Source organism: Nycticebus coucang, chromosome X (genome assembly GCF_027406575.1).
Source record: "Nycticebus coucang isolate mNycCou1 chromosome X, mNycCou1.pri, whole genome shotgun sequence".
Taxonomy (NCBI): Eukaryota; Metazoa; Chordata; class Mammalia; order Primates; family Lorisidae; genus Nycticebus; species Nycticebus coucang.
The window spans coordinates 152,474,568-152,490,665 of NC_069804.1; the positions used below are offsets into that span (position 1 = coordinate 152,474,568).

General features: G+C 35.5%; 1 pseudogene; it reads left to right on the forward strand.

The window, feature by feature from the left end:
- The first annotated feature begins 315 nt into the window (after window positions 1-315).
- LOC128578199 (target of EGR1 protein 1-like) lies at window positions 316-2,564 on the forward strand (annotated as a pseudogene).
- Window positions 2,565-16,098: the final 13,534 nt, after the last annotated feature.

Genomic DNA, 16,098 nt, shown 5'->3' on the forward strand with positions numbered 1-16,098 from the left:
GATGATATACCAAGTGCTTCATCGCCTCTTACTTAAAATATAAGACTAAAATTACAAAATGACAATATTCTTGGAAGAAAACATGGCAGTAAATGTTTGTGACTTTAGCTTAGGTAATAGTTTTGTAGATATGATACTAATAACATGATTCACATAAGAAAATAAGTCAATAAATTAGACTTCATAAAAAATTAAAATAATATGTGATTTGGAAATCGTGCTTACCTACAGACAACTCAAGCTCGAGATGTATGGTGTCATGGCCTCCCATAATGAAGATAGTTAGCTTTAGCTCAAGCAATTTCCCACGGTGGTATCAGCAGAAGCACGAAATCTGGGGAGGACCTAGAATTTCCACCAGGTTCTCGTGGAAGATGTGCAAAGCAAAAACTTTAATGAGATGTGGCCACCCCTCCTGTTGGCCATAAAGACTGTGGACACAGGTAGCTGTGGACACAGAACTGAGTGGGCTTAGGTACAGGAAGAGTTTGCTGAACCAGTGCATCAAGAAACTTTATAAGGCTATATATCATGCTGCCAGGACCTATTCTGTCCTCTCCCTGGGCCTTCCCTGCTTCAAACAGCAGCTAGACAAGGAAGAACATTCCTACTTGGCTCAAGTGTTCAATCTCACCCTGTTGTGCATGGAGGAGTATGTCATAGAATCAAAGTTTGTACAGTTCCTGGTACATCATGGCTTCAACTTCAACCAGAAGTATGCTCAGGGCATCCCCTACCATAAGAGCAATGAATGACAAGGGTGAAGATAGTCAGAGCCTGCCAGTATAGACACTATTTGTGGAGCTGATGCAGAACTTCCAGCCCCTGGTGCTACACAATGGCCTTATAGACTTGGTGTTCCTGTACCAGAACTTCCATGCACACCTCCCAGATAATCTGGGAAACTTCACTACTGACCTGTGTGAGGTGTTCCCAATAAGCATTTATAATACCAGATGTGCTGCTGGGTTTCATCTCATTTCCTAGCTTCCTACTTAGAATATATGTTCCAGAAATGTGAATGGGAAAATGGGAAGCAGCAGGCAGCTGGCGGTCCACACTTTACCCTGGATTTTGCAGCTAACCTTCTAGCATGAGGGTCTATATTGACTACCATTGTTGCATCCCCCTGCTACCCACCACTCTCAATCCACCAGTGTCTGTGATAACTTCTCAGTCTATGGCTGGTGCCCTCTGGGACCACAGTATCCTCAGTCCTATGATATTGATCTTATCATTGATACAGATGAGTCTGTGCTGGAGGATATGCCACAATAGCCATGGTGTAGGGAACAGTGGTGGAGGGCTTTGTTGAGCCAGCCTGGGACACAGACTTTGGAGGAAGCTTGGATGGGGGGACAGGAGGTTCCAGTGGTCAGAGGAGCCAGACAACTGCTGAGGGTGACACCTCTAGGTTGCCAGCTCAGGGACCGCAGTGGTGTCTCTGCCCCCGGACTCTGTATCCCTTCCCTTGTACTTGTGGCTGAACAGGGAATCCCCTATTTCCAAGGTCTGGTCAATTTCTTGTAAGTTTCCTAGGTCTGGACAATTTCATGAATGGACTGTATCCATTTGTTATGCATTTATCCACCTTGCCCCTAGCAGAAGGGACTGTATCCATTCATTCTTTACCAAATCCTGGCCTAATGTAACTACAAAGGACCCATGTCACTATATATACACCTAGACCAGTGGTTCTCAACCTTCCTAATGCCACGACCCTTTAATACAGTTCCTCATGTTGTAGTGACCCCCAACCATAAAATTATTTTTATTGCTACTAGACAAAGAACCCAGGCAGACAGGAGATTTTCTGACTTAAGTCTTTCCTTCTTCTAAGAGCTCTGGTGCTTTGTCTGTATTCTTTTCCATAAAATAAATCCTGTCTTACCACTGATCTGTGGTCTGTGGATTCATTCTTCAAATTCCTTAGACCAAGAACCCACTGAAGAAGAAATTCCGGTATCACTTCCATGAAGCAGGTCTATGGGGATAGCCTCAAGGCTGAGGATGAAACTGGAAACCTGCATAGCTCTCAGTGAGATACAAAAATTACATGGATCTAGGGTGGCGCCCGTGGCTCAGTGAGTAGGGCGCCAGCCCCATATACCAAGGGTGGTGGGTTCAAACCCAGCCCTGGCCAAACTGCAACAACAACAACAAATATATATATATACACAAACACATATGTGTGTGTATGTATATGTTATGATAAAAAAATAAAGAAAAAATTACATAGATCTGGGACTTAAGACAGAAAAGTCTGAAAAAGATGACATAGCTACCATAGAAGTACCAGGGGGTCAATTCAGTCCTAACCCATTGCCTGGGGATGGATTGCATTGGGTTAGTTTTTGATGCCTTTGTGACAGGTGATGTGATGGCCTATGTGGGAGTGAACCAGAGACCTCAGTTCTGCAGTTCTGGACCCTGGATCCTTGAATACCACAACAAGCTGTATCTGAGTGGCAAAAGCTGTACACCACACAGTGACCAAGAGCCAGTTCTCCAGTTCCTCCAAAGCTCACAACCAGAAGATGAAGCTGGCTTGGGGCAGCAGCTGATCCAACTTCTACCAAGCACTTGGGGGCTGAGAAAGAGCAGCTAAGGGTATAACAGAGATATTTGGGTCTCTCTAGCTTGTAAATGTCATATTCTCAACTACTGCTGAGTTTGGGAAAGGGGGACGAGGTCTTGGTAGAGATACACTGCATTGACCTGGACACTTTCCTTTACTCCAAAGGTTGAGGTACAAGGGTACAAGAAGGTTGACCAGCACCTGTAATACTAACTTTATTTATTTTTAAATCTGAAAGTGTTTTGGAAAAGTTTTACAAAAAAATATCAGCAGAAACAAGTTATGAAAATATGTGAAAAAAAATATGTGCTTCAAAGTATACCATGAAAGTAAAAATATAACTCATGGAATGGGTGAAATATTTGCAATCATGCATGTTATAAGGAATTTGTACCCAGAATATATACAAGAACTCTGACAACTCAATAACAGAGGTACTAACAAACTAATTTTTTTTAATGACCAAAGTTTTTCAACAAATGTTTTATTAAATTTACAATGAGTTTCTTCTTCATACCTATGAGTATAGCTGTATGGAAAATAACAGTCACTATGAAGTGTTGGAAGGGATCTTGGTCAATTTAGGATGCTATAATAGATTACCACTGAATGGGTAGCTTTAAAAAATAGAAATTTATTCCTTACAGTTCTGAGCAGAATCAGGTTCTGGATGAGGCCCCCATTCCTGGTTATGTCCTCACATACACACACACATGCACATGGACACGCATGCACACACACACACACAAAAAAAAAAGAAAAAGAAAAAGAGAGAGAGGAAGAGAGAGAGAGAAGGCATGTTCTTCCTCTTATTATAAGGGCATTAATTTTATCATGGGATCTTAACTTTCATGACCTTATCTAATGTTAATTATTTCTCAGAGGCCCCACCTCCAAAAACCATTACATGGGCTATTAGCGTATCAGCATATGGGTTTTGAGGGAAACACAAATATTCATTTCATAGCAAAAGGGCTGTAGAAAAACTGGAAGCCTAATATATTGTTTAAATTTAAAATTTAAAATGGTACAACCTCTTTGAAATACAGTTTGGCAGTTTTTTCCCAAGACAAACTTTCCATATGACCCAACAATTTCACACCTAAAAATTTACACGTAAGAAATAAAACATATTTCCATATAAATACTCATACACTAATGTTCATGAAGTCATTATTCATGCATGCCAAACAATATAATCCATCCACATGTTCATTAACTAATGAATAGATAAATAAAATATGGCTGTAATAGGTTAACTTGCATCCCCCCAAAGATATGTTTAAGTTTTAATTCCTGATGCCTGTGAATATGACTTTGTTTAGAAATAGTGTCCTGTCCTGGAACATATTCTTCTTAGTAAAGTATCTCAAGAATGGAAGAAAAAGTACCCAATGTACACAGCCCTACTATGAAACTAATTTGGGACTCTCACATGAAAGCTATAACCCAGCTACAACTTAACAATAGGGGGAAGTGGGAAAGGGGGGGGTGGGTAGAGGGAGGGGGATCGGTGGGATCACACCTGTGGTGCATATTACAGGGGTATTTGCGAAACTTGGTAAATGTAGAATGTAAATGTTTTGGCACAGTAACTGAGATAACGCTGGAAAGGCTATGTTAACCACTGTGATAAAAATGTGTCAAATGGTTAAAAAAAAAAAAAAGAATGAGTACAGGCAAAACTTACTAAAGGCAGAATACAAATGTCTATATACAATAACTAAGAAAATGCCATGAAGGCTACATTGAACAGTCTGATGAGAATATTTCAGATTGTATATGAAACCAGCACATTGTACCCCTTGATTGCACTAATGTACACAGCTATGATTTAACAATAAAAAAAGAATAAGTGAAAACAAAACCAAAAAAAAGAAATAGTGTCCTTGCATATTAGTCAAGTTGAGATAATTTAATACCAGGTAAGGGAGAGCCATAAACCTAATGACTGAAGTCCTCACACATACAAAAGTGTACCCAGGCAGAAAGGAACATAGGCAGTGTGAATATGGGGGTAAAGATTGGAGTTATGTTGCCATATGTCAAGAAACTAATGGGACTAATACAAAAATAAGCAGGGGAGGGGAGGCACCTGTTGCTCAGTGGGTAGGGCGCTGGCCCCATATACCAAGGGTGGTGGGTTCAAACCTGGCCCCAGTTAAAATGAAACAAAAAAATAGCCAGGCATTGTGGCGGGTGCCTGTAGTCCCAGCTACTTGGGAGGCTGAGGCAAGAGAATCACATAAGCCCAAGAGCTGGAGGTTGCTGTGAGCTGTGATGCCCCAGCACTCTACCAAGGGTGAGAAAGAGAGACTCTGTCTCAAAAAAAAAAAAAGAAAAAGAAAATCCTGATTCCCTCTTGATTTTGGACTTCTAACCTCTAGAACTGTAAAAGAATACATTTTTATTGTTTTTAAGCCACAAGTTTATAGTAAATTGTTACATTAGTTGCATTTCTGGGCAACTTATCCAGTTATATACCAATATAATTATTATATACTTTTCAGAAATAAAAAAAGGAATGAAATAATGATAGGTGCTACATCATGGATAAACCACAAAGATATTATGCTAAGTTTAAGAAAACTTCTTTAATGACTACATTTTTTAAGAATCAATTCACTTGAAATGTCTAGAAAAGGAAAATCTATGAAGGCAGAAAGAAGATTAGAGATTGTCTAAGAGTGAGCACAGGGACTGCAAAGTTTGTGACTTACCTTTATTAGGGTGAAAGAAATGTTCTAAAACTGCAAATTTACAAATATGTAAAGTTACCAAACTTCATTGAATTGTACATTTAAAACAAATGAATTTGGGCATATAAATTATAATGATGTTTCAATAAAAAATAATAAGAGTCATGCAGTCCATTTACTAGCCACTATTAGTTAGTATTTATTTTTCTGATAAATATTTCTCATCATTTTGAGAGACATAATTTTAACTATTTCATACATACACAGATTTTTTGAAAGACATATATAAATCCATGCCCAAACTATAATAGCATTAAGTGCTATTGATCAATCTTAGTACTGCAGATTTTTGTAAAATTCATACTAAAAGTTTGATACATCTTAATTTCATCTCATAATAGGGACTAATACTGTAAATGATTTCGGAAAAGAGATGTAAGTGGGGAAATAAAACTTAAGCACAAACATTTCACTGTTTGTTGACTCATAAAAATAAGTACTGTTATTGATTCAAAAAACTCATTTCACGATCACAACTATAATTGAAGCATGAGAGAATTGATATGTCTTCTTAAAACAGAATATCAGACACTAGCATAACAGAAAATCATGGGGAGTAAAATCATATTGACAACATCAGTAGTTAACAAAACTTTATAGTGTTACTTGAATGTGGCAGAACCTTGAAATAGTAAAAAGTGTTGTGGTCAGGAAGAAAGAAACAAAAGAGAAAAGTAAAGATAGAAAAGTAGTATTTATTGAACATCTGTCATGTGCCAGCCTTTTTCAAATGCATGATCTCATTTGATCCTTGTAATTCCCTGCAAGTTTGCTATGGTTATCCCTATTTGAGAGCTATGGAAACAGGTTTTCTGATGAACTTGCTAAAATATTAATAAAACAGATACTGGGATTTGAACACAGGTGAGTCTGAGTCCATTCACTATGCCATTTAAGTGTTTGCTGGGAAAACTAACATAATTAGATAGGAGAATGTGATAAAAATTCTGATTCTTATCCTGCATCATGATTTTCCATGGAGTGGATCCAGACATCAGAATTTTTAGAAGGGCCAAAAGTGATTGTAATGTGCAACCAGAGTTAAGAATGGCTTCCAAAAGGAAAATGGTGTTTTTCAAGCTGAAATATTATAGATCTGAGAATTAGAGGACTGCACTTCTCTCACACTCCACTAGATTTCTCTGAGACATTTGACAAGCCACCCAACCACACTCTGTTTTTCTTAGCTCTTTTGCAAGTAAATTTCTATGCCTACCTCACCTCACCTGAGGATCAAAATGGAAAACAATTATTTATTCATTTTTTCATTCAATTAATAAATGTTGAATCCTGGCTATGTGTCTGTGACACTATTGTGGGTATTTGGGATACATCAGTAAATAAATATGATTCTTATTGCAGTGGAGTGGAACTTATATAATAAAGGGGAGAGGCAGATAATAAAAAATTAGACTTATAATTGACAGTATGTTAGAAGGTGATAAGTGAAAAATAGAGTAAGGTCAAAAAATTTAAGTTGTGGAATAGAGGAGGAAAGGGGGATAAGTGTTTCAGTTTAAATGGGGAGGGTAACAGAGCAAGAAGGTGAATACATATTTATGAAAGTGTTGGAGAAGTCTAAAGCATTATATATGAACCGTAGAGGACATTATAGTAAAATTCTAGATTCCTGATCTAAGAGGGAAAATGAAAGCTGGGTATTTATCATCTGTATCAGTGAATAAGTATTTTCATTGAAACATATTAGCTGTTATGGAAGACAATATTTAGGTTACACCTTCACAATGCTAAAAAATCAAATTTTTAAACCATTTTTTGACCAACTTTCACTAATTATTTGAACTTGGCATGATTAATCCTGACAAATGTTCCTTAGTGCACTTGAAACATTAAGTCAGTATGGTCTATTCAGTCTCCAATTAAATAAAGACAAAAATCAAATGAAGTGATTATATGTTTTAAAATGATAAATTGATTTTATGTTTTAAAATGATAAATTCAGTATTCCTCTATGGCTCTACCATACATTCAGCTAATTTTTTGTAATATATTCCGTGTTCTGGCCTTACAACTTCTGACCATCTCCACATGCCATTGCACTCAGAAAGTATTGTGAGATAATATAAGATGTGTTAGTAGCTGGTGCTGCCAATGTGAGTTTTCCATTCATTAGTTTCCTTGGAATGCTAGTCTAGGTTTTTGTATTTAAATAGAACTCTTCAATTTCTGTATACCTTCCATGTAATTATAATCACATTTTGAATTAATAGCCCCAATTTTTTTTTAATTTATTGTTAACTCATAGCTGTGTACATTAGTGCAATCAAGGAGTACAATGTGCTGGTTTCATATACCATCTGAAATATTCTCATCAAACTGTTTTGATGTCATAAGTTTAAAGGCAGAAAAGTTTCCTTTTTATTTCTCTTGTTCTGTTTTCAGAGTTATAGCTTTTGTTCATTAGTCTCCTTCTTGTAAATCTTATGTTTCTTATGTTAGCCATATGAGTTCACTGGGGTTCCCTGTATACTCAATGACCTTCAGAAATATCAAAAAGCCAGTTGATACACTTAACACTGGACATGGTTTTAGCTATATGTTACTACATGTCACTGTCCTATCATTTAAGGTTGGCTGCCTAACTCCAGAAGTGAAGTAATGCTGATGTTAGAGAACTATCTGTTATGTGTGAGCTTTTTGCCTATTTGTTTGGCTACAATTTCTTACCTTTACTCATTCTGCTCTAGCCACTTGGTGTTCCGCAGGCATATCAAATATGCTTCAACCTCAGTACATTTGCATTTACTGCTCCCAATACCTAGGAATGTTTTCCAGCTATCCACGTGACCAACTCTCTCATTTCATTAAATTCTCACATAATCGGAGAGGCATTCGTGTATATCCCATGGAAAATGTTTCTTCCTTTGCCCTTAACTAGGGAAGTTGTATGGCCATGGCCTAGTGAGCTGCAACATTGAGAATTATATGCTGAATTATCTGATAGGATGATACACATACTAAAGGCACCAGCAAAAGAGGGTCACCAAACAATTTGTAGAAGTAATTTGATTTAATCAAACTACTTATCACAGGACTTCCTTAAACTTATTTTAAATTACAGATTAATAATGAGAGTATGGAACCATTGTGGTTTTAGGGCTTTGCATCGCTAAATGTCTTGTCACCATTCTTTTATAAACCATGTTATGTGCTAAGTGCATGCATATATATATCACATATTTTAGTTAGCCATGTAAAGTGAATACATGGTGATTTCTTTATACTATAAAAAGAGGGCCCTCAAGATGAAAAAGAATAAAATAAGTTTTTCCCCTCATTTCCCTATTTTAAAGGTATTATATTCAATATTATTTTTATATTCTATTTTGAAATTGGTGGTAGCCATAGATACTAATCAGACTCTCATTCCAGATTTATTTTAAAGGTGACACCTCAGAATGTGGAACAGAGTGAATCTGAGCTGTAAGAGACACAAACTAGACTCTGTTGTCTGTTTCTCTTAAATGTACTTGTGTGCCCTCCTACTCCAGAGGTTCCTGTTTAAAGACGACAAGAATAGGAACTGTGCAACTTAGTGTTGAATGGATGATACGGCTAGAGCAGACATGTAATTATAGACTCTGTAAGATGCCTGCTGCTTGCATAGTTTTTTTCTATCCCAAGTGGCTGTTGATCTACATAATTCAGTCCCTTCCAGTTTCCTCGCCATCATCAGCATATTAATGCTCTTCATCATCATTCTTTAAAAATATGTCACATATCACATTCTCCATCCTTTGAAGCATATAGTCTGGAACTATACAATAGTTGCAATATGATGATTCTGGGCTGCTAAGCAAAACTGATTGGCACATTAAACTGCTAAGGAGACTCTTATCTGAGGTAGACAGAATTCTTTCCAATGTATTCCTAAAGGGCACTCCAATAATGAAAAATAGTAATTTGAAGTCTTCTCTACCTGTCTGTTGCCAGGCAGATCTAAATGTAGTCCCAATAGTTTCTCTTTTCCCACAACCCATATTAAAACAAATCAAGTATAAGCCATTAGAAGTTGGAGTTTGACTAAAAGATTTGCCAGTATCAATTTAAAAAAATATTTTAGTCTTTTCATTCCTATATATAACACTATAAAGTAATTTGATGCATGCAAGAAAGTTACATATTCTTAAACAGCTGTCACTAACCTAACAGTTAAAAAGAAAATTACACATACACATTCACATATATGTGTGAAGATTTTTTTAAAGCTATGCTTCCATAAAACTGAAATGTATTATTGAATTAAAGAAATCTTTCATGTTTCCCCTCCCACACAGTATCCAGCTTAACCTGAATACATTTTTGGAGACAAGGAAGCTCCAAATAGTTCAAACCAAATGAGATTTGATTCAAAATTCTGGATTTAAGATGAATATTTCTGATTTTTATACATTTTTTATGATAAAATATTTAAAAATAATGAGTTGTTTGGATGAATAAATATGCAGTTGAATGGCAAATATTTCAATGGTAGATATTTCCATAAATGAAAGAAAACAGCGCTGGATTATCTGTGCTAAACAATTGTATATTAGTGTTCTCTAACTGCCTATAGTATTCCTTTATTGCTTTTGATGAGTTGTTACATGGAATTGATTTATACATCTTCAGTTCGTCCAAATTTTATACCAGAAGTAGCTGCATACTTCACTAGCAAGTGATATATTTGTTTGTAAACGCATGAAAATTATAAGGCATTATTACCTGGAACATCTATGAAAATGGACTCTATATTAATATGTTTTACAACCTTTTGTTTGTTTAGTATCTTTTGAACTTGAATGTTATTTTCTTCAGTTTTTCTGCTACCATTTTAGATTAATCAATATTTCTTGAATTAAACCAATATTGCTTTTCTGAGGTAACCATGTCACTTTAAAAGTTCTTTACTGGAGGACAAAAGCTGAGATCTTTTTGATTACTAGTATTCTTTTTCATTACTTATGCCCTTATGTTAGTGAAGATTATATCAAATAATTGTTTTGGAAAAATTTAAAGTAATTTCTTTAATTTTGCATCCTGAAAGGGTCCTTACTAGCAAAGCAAAAATCCTTTAAAATCCAACTCTGATTCCATTTAACACACTATTGTACTTTGGAGGCTTGCCACAAAAATTGCAAATTAATGGATATCTTCAAATTAAAGCTCCACACAACCTCTTATCCACAAGTCTGAAGTCATAGAGAAAACAATAGCCTCCGAGTTATTTTATAAGCAGGATATGACATGTATTCATAGCAGACCAAACCTCCAAAATGGATAACATGAACAGCAATGTGGAAAAGACATGAATGGAATACCAAATGAAGTTTCTCAAAATATTAAGAATAAAATTTTATTTTCTATTACCAGTTTGTCAGTCAAATGCAACATTCTATATTAGTGGCAAGAAAAATTTAAAAACATCGAGTAGTTTACATTTTCTGAGGTTTGGCAGTTAACTTTGTTTTCAAAATGCACCTAGGAAAAAGGCTATTATTTTTAATCTTAAATCATAAGCACTGGGTTTATTTTCAAAACCGAATGTACAATGGCAATAGTATGTTTAATAAGATTATTTAAGCCATTACATTAAAATGTCTTTCTATTCACAGGCCCACATTACTGCTGCACACTGAGCAACATAATGTTAGTTCTTTTATATTCCTAACTGGATTCTAATACATATAGTTAGGTTTTAATTTGTGAATGAATAAAGTGACATTGACATTTAAAAGGCCCCTTTCCCATTTCATGTAGAAACAAAATAAAACTCTCTCAAGTGTCAAGGAGCAAATGGTAGTAGAGAAGCAATAAAAGTAGAACATGCCCTTCCTATGTTTTTATATCTACTTGCTTATTTACCATTTTTGCTTGCTTTAAAGATGTGTGGAAGAATGCTGGGGAGTGAATGTGTGTGGTACCATGATTATCTGAATAAGAAAAATTAAATCAGGCCAGGTGCGGTGGCTCACACCTGTAATCCCAGCACTCTGGGAGGCCAAGATGGGAGGATCACCTGAGCTCACAAGTTCAAGACCAGACTGAGCTAGAAAAAGACTCTGTCTCTAAAAATAGCTAGCATTTTGGTGGCGCCTGTAGTGCCAGCTATTCAGGAGGCTGAGGCAAGAGAATAGCTTGAGCCCAAGAGTTTGAGGTTCCCGTGAGCTACTATGCCACCACACTCTACCCAGGGCATCAAAGTGAGACTCTGTCTCAAAGAAAAAAAAAGAAAGAAAAAATAAAAGAAAAAGAAAAATTAAACCTGGAATGGCAAGGAACTTCCTCAAGGCTACACAATTAAGCAATAGAGATAGAGGTGAGACTCAAGACCAGGTTTATCTATTTCGAAAGCTCATAGTCTTTCTACTGTGTCATGCTGGTTTATCTTAAATTATGAATTAAAAAATCTCAGATAGGATGTGTTTAACTATAACTACATACAAAGAACATTTGAAGTAACATTGAATCTATATAACAAGTGTCAGTTTCATTTGTAGTAGTAGCATTAGTATCTGACATTTGTGTATTTGATTAAATCACTGCCAAAGCTTGAAGCTATCTACTTCTATTTATTGCCTCTGTTTCAACCAGAAACTTCACTTTTTTTCCCTGTTCTAACTACTACACTTGGTCTTAGCCACAAGGCAAGAAGTAATCAATCTTCTTCTAACTACTGAAACTGAAAGTAATCATTTGTAACAACAACAACAACAAAAAAAGTTCTACTACAAAACATGCTTACAACCACTGCTATATTCATGTACACCATACTCAGCACTATTGTTAATTACAATCACTGCTACCTGATCTTAAATTCTCCTATTTGTGGGCCAGTAGAGAAAGTTTAAGCAAGTAATTTCCACAACTTACTAGATATTAAGAAATTATATAATAATGGAATGGCTCTTTCTAACCAAAAATACACATATAATCATGAATAATCACAATATTCTCTGTGAATAAGCATAGCTAGTCCCCATAGAACCACTAGTTTACTTTAATATATTAGAACTACAAGATAGTTTTAATAGTTTTAACAAAGATTAAAAATTAGAATGCAACAATAATAAAGTCACCATTTGTAATATTTCAATTGTTTCTTTTTGGGACTTGCTATGATGGGTAATTTTGTGTGTTAAATTAATTCAGCCACAGGTATTAAGATATTTGGTCAAACACTATTCAGAATGCATCTTTGAAGATGTTTGGATAAAATTAACATTTAAATTAGTAGACTGAGTAAATAAGATTATCCTCCCTAATATGAGTGCCTATAACCCAATCAATTGAAGGCCTGAATAAGAAAAAAAGTATCTATCCACCTGAAAATAAGGAAGAATTCCTTCTACCTGACTGCTTGAGCTGGCATGCCAGTGTTTTCCTGCCTTTGGACTTGATTTTTAACCATTGGCTCCTCTTGTATCTTGAATGAACAAATGAATGAATTTCTACTATTCTCCCAACATTTGTTTTAGTTATTTTGTACTTTGTTTATGGTATTTTGACATACAAAACTTATCAGTACTTGTTTATAAATGTTTGTTAAACTAATGAAATGATGACGAACTCTTGACTGAGCTGAAATAATACTAAACTAAATTCTCATAAGATCTCCTTGTCAATGAGTATTTCCTTTCTCTCAACTATAAAACTTTAATATTAAACCATAAGGGAGAACTTTCAAGTTCTTCATAGCCTGCATTTCACAGACTTAGAGTGAATATAAAACTAAATGAGGTTCCCTTGTTAATATTTTCCATAGAAATAGTCATCATTACCTGACATTAAATTGAAAACAATTATTTAATGTAAATTTTTTCTTCTTAAACCTCATTCAGTCTTGATAAAGACAATCTGAGAAATCTCTTCCTTTATTAGTATTGGGAACTAAAACTCCTCTGGTGGTTGTTAGTGATTTATGTATGGCTATAAGCATAAGTCATGTAAGACAATAAAGTCTATACCACTTATAAGAATGACTCATAGGCTGTCAAACTGCATGAGAGATTTATAAAGAACATATCATCATTTTGTCACCTTGTTCCTAAACACATGAATGGATTTCAGATAAGGCTTATCAGATATTTAAAAAAATATAAGATAATATTAGATGAGGGTACCACTTTATAGATAAGCACAATGCATGAAAATACCACAACACAAAATCTTTCTCAGTTGTAGGAACATTTTTATTAAAGCAGACAATTAAATCATTCCCCTAAAATGGATAAAACTCAACAGGTATCTTGATTTGTGGCAACCCTCTCCCTACCAGACAGGACACATATATATTTTTAAAAATGACTGATCAGTTATATTTGGTTCATGAGCAACATGGGCTAGAACTGTGTGGGTCCACTTTTATGTGTATTTTTATTCTGTCTCCACCATTCCTGAGACAGCAAGACCAAGCTGTGTTTTTCCTCCTCCTCTTCAGCTTACTCCACTTGAAGACAATGAGAATGAAGACTTTTATGATTAATTTCCATTTGATCAACACTAAGTATTTTTTCTTTTTTATAATTTTAGTAACAGTTTATCTTTTCTAGCTTACTTTATCGTGCGAATACATTATATCGTATATAAAACATAGAAAATATGCTTAAGTTGACTGTTTATGTTATTGGTAAGGCTTCCAGTCAATAGTAGTGCTGAATATTGGATGAGTCAAAAGTTACATGTGGAGCAGTGTGATGAAAATGTGTCAAACTGTTTATAAAACCAGTGTATGGTGCCCCATGATCACATTAATGTACACAGCTATGATTTAATATTAATAAAAAAAAAGTTACATGTGGAGTTTTAGCTGTGCAAGTGGTCATTTCCCCTAAACCCTGAGTTGTTGAAGAGTCAATTGTATTAGTACCATACTTGGTTTGGAGGTGGGAGAGGTAATTACAAAATTAAATACCTTGTTACAAGAATATATATTATCTTCAAGTACTAATGGTATATAATTCTTGTCATTTTGACCTATAAGCTATAAACCCCTTAATATTAGATGAAAATAGGAGTTAAAGTTGAGCTTAATCTCATGAGACAAAGAAAGCTTATATATGACAAACTTTAGGAGCTTGCATAGGGAAAATGTGTAACAAAAGGAAATGAGAATTCTATCATCTTGAAGTTACAGTGCCATTATTGTTTGATTCTGTGAAAATATTCTTTATATATTCATAACACAAATACTGATTCAAGAGTATTTAAGAATGTTTTAAGAACCTCATAAACATGTCTTGTTGACACTGGAGACATCATCAGAATTGCAAAACAAATTTAGGGATTCTTACTTTATCCACTGAGTCCTCAGCAGAACAATCTTTGTCGTTTGGGCCATGTAGTGGTATTATTTTTCCAAATATGTCACCAAAGGGAAGATAAAATTTATTCCCCTGGAAAAAAATCTCAGTTCTCTGGGGTTAACATGCTGTAATTTCTGGAATCCTTTTTTACACTTGCAGCTATTCCTATTACAAATCTTACTAGCTTCCCCCCATTTCCATTTCCCTATATCAGAATTCAGCATTAACTAGAGGGAACTTTGCCGTCAAGCATAAAGAATTGCAAAATTGGACTTCCTTGAAAAATCCCACCTGATGAATGTGTGTCTTACTGTATGTTTAGATTGGTCTCAGTGGGGAGACTGTCAGTGTCAAATATAAAATACAGATAAATTAGAGGTGCCAGTCTTATAGGACTCCCTGTGAGAGGTCAGGGTGGAATAAACATATTTTCTGTATCATTAATAACTCTTTAGGAAAGATGAGGAAGAGACACAAGCCCAGTTCTCTGGGGTTCAGATACAGCAACTACAGGGAATCACATTTCTCACACTGGCAGCAGCTCCTAAGTTAAACCTCATTACCCGACCCCAGTCCGCTTCCTTATTACTATATTAGAATTCAGCATTAACAGGAAAGAAGTTTGCCACCAAGAAGAGACACAGCTCTGTGGACCTCCTAGATCAAACTTTCAAAGAGGAAGAACATTTTTTCTATCACCATCCTCAAAAAAAAAAAAAAAAAGAAAGAAAGAAATTCTATTACAGACATATTCTGTAATGAACCAAACTTATTTAGGGAGAAGAAAAGAAATAGGAAAGATATCATTTCTCATATTCTAGCTGATATCTCTGACTGGGAATCAATCACATTAGACATAAAATATATCTTAAAACAATATCAGGGATGTCAAACTGCTGAAAGCAAGAACTACATAGTTAAAATGAAAACTACAGGGATTTTTAAAAATACAGTATGCTGAACCTCCTTCTTTTGTCATAGTCTCAATAAGAAAACTCTGCCTTTAAAGCTCTATCTATCATTATCCATCTATCTATCTTTTCAATAGGATCTCCAAACTTCCCCAGTTGAAGAATTAAATATCACATTTTAAAACATAATTCCAGGGTACTTCCAGCACAGGCTCCAAGATGGCTGACTAGAGCCATGGTAAGATCAGAGGAGGGGAATCCAGCCATCTCTTACTAGAGCATTCCACCCAGAAACGTCGTTGCGGTGGCACAGTGAGAGGAAAAGAACCAAAGAGACCACTTCAATACCAAAGCACAGAGACAAGGAAAATTAAGAAGAAGGAGTGAGTGAGAGGAGTCAGTAGGGGAAAGAAGTAGTCTAGATGAAAACACACATGAGGGGGAACCAACAAAAAATTCTGGCAACATAAAAAAACAGAAGAGATCAACCCTCCCAAGAGATCGCAAGGCAGCTACCACAGAGAAGCCCACCTAGAAAGAAATCA